This window comes from Chamaea fasciata, unplaced genomic scaffold (genome assembly GCF_029207755.1).
Source record: "Chamaea fasciata isolate MVZ Bird 193981 ecotype frontalis unplaced genomic scaffold, bChaFas1.0.hap1 SCAF_75, whole genome shotgun sequence".
Classification (NCBI taxonomy): Eukaryota; Metazoa; Chordata; class Aves; order Passeriformes; family Sylviidae; genus Chamaea; species Chamaea fasciata.
In genome coordinates, this window is record NW_027094160.1 from 170,001 (window position 1) to 175,000 (window position 5,000).

Below are 5,000 nucleotides of genomic sequence, written 5' to 3' on the forward strand. Positions count from 1 at the left end.
GACTGCCCCGGGGTAGACCTGCTGTCCGCGACCGGACTTGGTCCCTGGCTGCCGAAGGCCCCCTTGGTAGACCCGCTGTCCGCGGCCGGAGTCGTTTCCAAGGGGTAGACCTGGTGTCCGCGGCCGGACTTAGTCCCTGGCTGCCGACTGCCCCGGGGTAGACCTTCTGTCCGCGGCCGGCCTCGTTTCTTGGGGTAGACCTTCTGTCCGCGGACGGCCTTGGTCCCTGGCTGCCGAAGGCCGCGGGGTAGACCTGCTGTCCGCGGCCGGCGTCGTTTCCAAAGGGTAGACCTTCTGTCCGCGGCCGGACTTAGTTCCTGGGGTAGACCAGCTGTCCGCGGCCGGAGTTGTTTCCTGGGGTAGACCTGTTGTCGGCGGCAGCACCTGCTCCGTGGCTGCAAATCCCCTGGGTAGACCTGTGTTCCGCCGCCGGCCTTTGGACCTGCCGCTCGGCTCCTGCCCAGACCGGCTGTCCCGGGCCCGAGTCGGGACCCGATGCTCAGATCCCGGGCGGACCCGTGTTCCCCGGCCGACCTTACCCTGGCTAGACCCGTTGGCGTCCGCGGCCGGCCTTCGGACCTGGCTCGCCCGAGCCCTGGGTGGACCGGCTCTCCTGGGCCGCCCGGCCGAGGCCCTGGCCGCCTCGGCGCCTGTCAGCCTGCTCCTCGCCCTGCCGCCGCTGCCGCTGCGCCGACCGCGTCGACGGGAGAAGAGCCGCGGGCGGGAAAAGTTTGAAAGCGGCGCCAGGGAGGCTGAGGGTGGAGGGCGGGGCGCCCCCAGCCGTCGCCGGGCGGGGGCGGGAGACGGCTGAAGGTGGGGGCGGGAGACGGCTGAAGGGGGCGCCGAGGAAGCCGAGGGTGGAGGGCGGGGTGCCCACCTCGGCCGCTGATGGGCGGCAGCCGCACACAGGGCAGGGGCAGGAGCGGGCTCGGGGCGGGGAGAGAGGGCATGCGACTCTAAGGGTGCCTGCGCACCCGCCTGCCTGCCTGCCTGCCTTCCTGCCTGCCTCTGTGTGTGTGTGTGTGTGTGTGTGTGTGTGTGTGGGCGTGAGGGGGTGTGTGCGTGTGGCAGCACGAGAGGGCGGCATCGGGGCGTGAGCGTGGGGGAAAGGGGGGGCGGGGGGAGGGGCCGTGTGTGTCACCCTGTCCATCTCCGCGAACGCGGGCTTCGTGCCGGCGCCTTCGTGCCGGCCCCGGGCGCCTCGGCCTCGAGCCCCCACGGCCCCCTGGACCCGCGCCGAGGGCCGAAGACCTCTGCGGACCGTGAAAGAACCGGCCGGAAAGCGGCCGCCCGCTTGCCCGCCGCCCCGCCACGGCCTCGGTCGGGGGGGAGGGAGCGTGGAGGGGGGGCGGGGTTCGGGGCCGGGGGCGGGGCGGGGCGGGGCGGGGCGCGGACTGGGGCGGGACGAGGCGGGGCGGGGTGCCGGCGGCGTGGTGCCAGGTTCGGCCCGCACGTCCCTGCTGCCCCTTCCCAGCTGTTTCCCCATAGGTTGTGGTGGGGGGGCGGGGCCGCGTAGAATCCCGGGGGGGAGGGGGTGGGGGGGGGAGGGGGCGGGCGGGCCACGACCTTTTGGCGGCACGGCGTGTCAGTGGGCCGAGGGCCGGGCGGGGCGCAGCCGGCCGGGAGGGCTCTGGGCGGGAAAGGAAATGAATTCCAGTTTGCCGAGAGTATTGTTCCCCAGAAAAGCTTCTTGTCCCGAGCCAGAGGGAGAGCCGTTCTTCCAGCACATGTAAAAAATGAGAAAATAATAAAAAAGAAAGGGGGGAGGGGGGAGAGAGGAGTCGGTCGAAAATAGGTGTTGGTCGCGAGAGAGAGCGGCCTCGTCGGGAGGCCAGGTCTAGCCCGCTCGGGGGCCAGGCGCGGCCGCCGGCCGCCGCCGGAGAGCCCGGCGGGGCGCCGCGGCGGCGACGCGGAGAACAGGTCTAGCCCCGCTCCCGGGGCGGCCCCGGGACGCCGTCTCTACCCGGCTCCGGGGCGGAGAGGCCGGCGGCGGAGAGGTCGCGGCGCCGCGGCGGCGACGCGGAGAACGGGTCTAGCCCCGCTCCCGGGGCGGCCCCGGCCGGCCGGGCCTACCCGGCTCCGGGGCGGTGAGGCCGGCGGCGGGGAGGCCGGCGGGGCGGCCACGGTGGCGACGCGGAGAACAGGTCTAGCCCCGCTCCCGGGGCGGCCCCGGCCGGCCGGGCCTACCCGGCTCCGGGGCGGAGAGGCCGGCGGCGGAGAGGCGGCGGCGGCGGCGGCGGCGGGCGGCGACGCGGAGAACAGGTCTAGCCCCGCTCCCGGAGCGGCCACGGCCGGCCGGGCCTGCCCGGCTCCGGGGCGGAGAGGCCGGCGGCGGAGAGGTGGCGGCGGCGGCGGCGGGCGGCGACGCGGAGAACAGGTCTAGCCCCGCTCCCGGGGCGGCCCCGGCCGGCCGGGCCTACCCGGCTCCGGGGCGGTGAGGCCGGCGGCGGGGAGGCCGGCGGGGCGGCCACGGTGGCGACGCGGAGAACAGGTCTAGCCCCGCTCCCGGGGCGGCCCCGGCCGGCCGGGCCTACCCGGCTCCGGGGCGGAGAGGCCGGCGGCGGAGAGGTGGCGGCGGCGGCGCCGCGGCGACGCGGAGAACAGGTCTAGCCCCGCTCCCGGGGCGGCCCCGGCAGGCCAGGCCGAGCCGGCTCCGGGGCGGAGAGGCCGGCGGCGGAGAGCCGGCGGCGGGCGGCTGCGACGCGGAGAACAGGTCTAGCCCCGCTCCCGGGGCGGCCCCGGCCGGCCGGGCCTACCCGGCTCCGGGGCGGAGAGGCCGGCGGCGGAGAGGTGGCGGCGGCGGCGGCGGCGGGCGGCGACGCGGAGAACAGGTCTAGCCCCGCTCCCGGGGCGGCCCCGGCCGGCCGGGCCTACCCGGCTCCGGGGCGGAGAGGCCGGCGGCGGAGAGGCGGCGGCGGCGGCGGCGGGCGGCGACGCGGGGAACAGGTCTACCCCGCTCCGGGGGTGGCCACGGCAGGCCTGGCCGAGCCGGCCCCGGGGCGGAGAGGCCGGCGGCAGCGGGCGGCGACGCGGAGAACAGGTCTACCCCGCTTCGGGGGCGGCCCCGGCAGGCCTGGCCGAGCCGGCTCCGGGGCGGAGAGGCCGGCGGCAGCGGGCGGCGACGCGGAGAACAGGTCTACCCCGCTTCGGGGGCGGCCCCGGCAGGCCAGGCCGAGCCGGCCCCGGGGCGGGGAGGCCGGCGGCAGCGGGCGGCGACGCGGAGAACAGGTCTACCCCGCTTCGGGGGCGGTCCCGGAAGGCCAGGCCGAGCCGGCTCCGGGGTGGAGAGGCCGGCGGCGGAGAGGTGGCGGCGGCGGCGGCGGGCGGCGACGCGGAGAACAGGTCTAGCCCCGCTTCCGGGGCGGCCCCGGCCGGCCAGGTCTTACCCGGCTCCGGGGCGGGGAGGCCGCCGGCGGAGAGGCCGGCGGGGCGGCCGCGGCGGCGGGCGGCGACGCGGCGACCAGGTCTTCCCCGCTTCGGCTGGACTTTGGCGGATTTCCGCGGGGGGGCCGGGTAGACCTGCTTTCCGCAGCGCGGCTGGAAGTCCACCAAGGGGTCGCTGTTCTCGCCATCCTCCGGTTACGTCTAGGTCGGCGGCGGCGCACGCCGGCGCCGCGCCCCGGTGGCGTCGACTCGACGTCTTGGAGGCGCTCGGGGCCTCGGACCCGTCTGTCCGTCTACTGGGAGCGGGTGTGACGGGCCGCATCCCCGCAGGCTGGTGCAGTGCCTGTGTCCGAGGCGGACGCGAGAGCGGCGGCCGCGCGTGCGGTCGCCGGCGCGAAGGGAGGGAAAAAGAGTGCGCCGCCTGACGCGGGACGAGTCGCGTGGCTCTGTCCCGGTCCCCCCGTCTTGCCCATCGAGAATGGGTACAGAACCGTGTGAGGTACAGAGAGACAAGGGTTGAGAGAGAGAGACAGAGCCCGAGAGGAGGAGAGAAAAGGGCCGCGAGCCGTGTTCCTCTTCGGTCCGGTTGTTGACTTCAGGGGTGGGGCGAGGGCCCTCCCCTCCCCAAAGTGTGTATTCCCTCCGGGGATGGTGGCGGGCGAGGCGGCGGCGCCTCGTCCCTTTTGCTGCCCGGCCTTAAGCCGGCGCCCCGCCCTGCCCGCGGGTGCGTTCTTTTCCGGCCGGCCGTGCTCTTTGCGGTCGGCTGCCGACGGCTCGACGAAGGGTGCGTGACACCGGGGCTCGGCGGTGTCGAGGCCGCCGGGGCCTTTTCTCCCCCGGCCTTTCCCGAGAGCCCCGAGGACGGGCCCGGCTTGCCGAGGTGGCGCCGCCTCGTTCCTCGCGCCTCCCGACTTGTTTTGCCCAGCGTGTGTCGTCCGTGTCGGAAGTGCCGCGGGGACGTGCCGTGGGGCGCGCGGCCTTGCCTCGTCCTGCCCGGTTGCTCCAGGGGCTCGGTGACGGGAGTCGGCCGGCGAGGGGTGCGCGGGGTGGCGGCACCCCGCTCTCCCTCCCTCCCGGAGCCGTGCGTTGTTCGAGACCCCCTTCCTCGGCCTTAAGCCGGGGAGCCCGCGGAGCGGGCCGAGTTTTTCTGCGTGGCTGGCGGCCGGCCGCGGTGGCCGGGCCGCCTCGGCCCTGCGGACCCCGAACCCGACAGAGTGCCCCGAGATACGTCGCGGGCGGGGCGGCGGCGCCCCGCCCTCCCGTCGGGTGGTGACCGGCGCGATCGAGCCGCTAGGCCCGGGCGGCCCGTGGTGTCGGGCCTGCCCCGGCTGCCGTGGCTGCCGGCTCGGGGGCTGGGTTTTGCACGCGGGGTCCGCTTTTTAGGCCTGCGGGCGGAGTGGGGGCCGCCCGCCCGGCTTTTTTTTTTTTTTTTTCTTTCCGTTGTTTTTCTCTCGCGGCCTTAAGCCGCGGCACCGAGAAGCGTGCGCGACGAAGGGTCGTGGGCCGTGCAGGCGAAGGGAAGAGAGAGAGCGAGAAAATGCGGTGGCGGAGGTGTGGAGGAAAGAGAAACGAGAGAGAGCGAGGAGTAAGAGGCGCGGGCCTCGTTTGCCACCCTC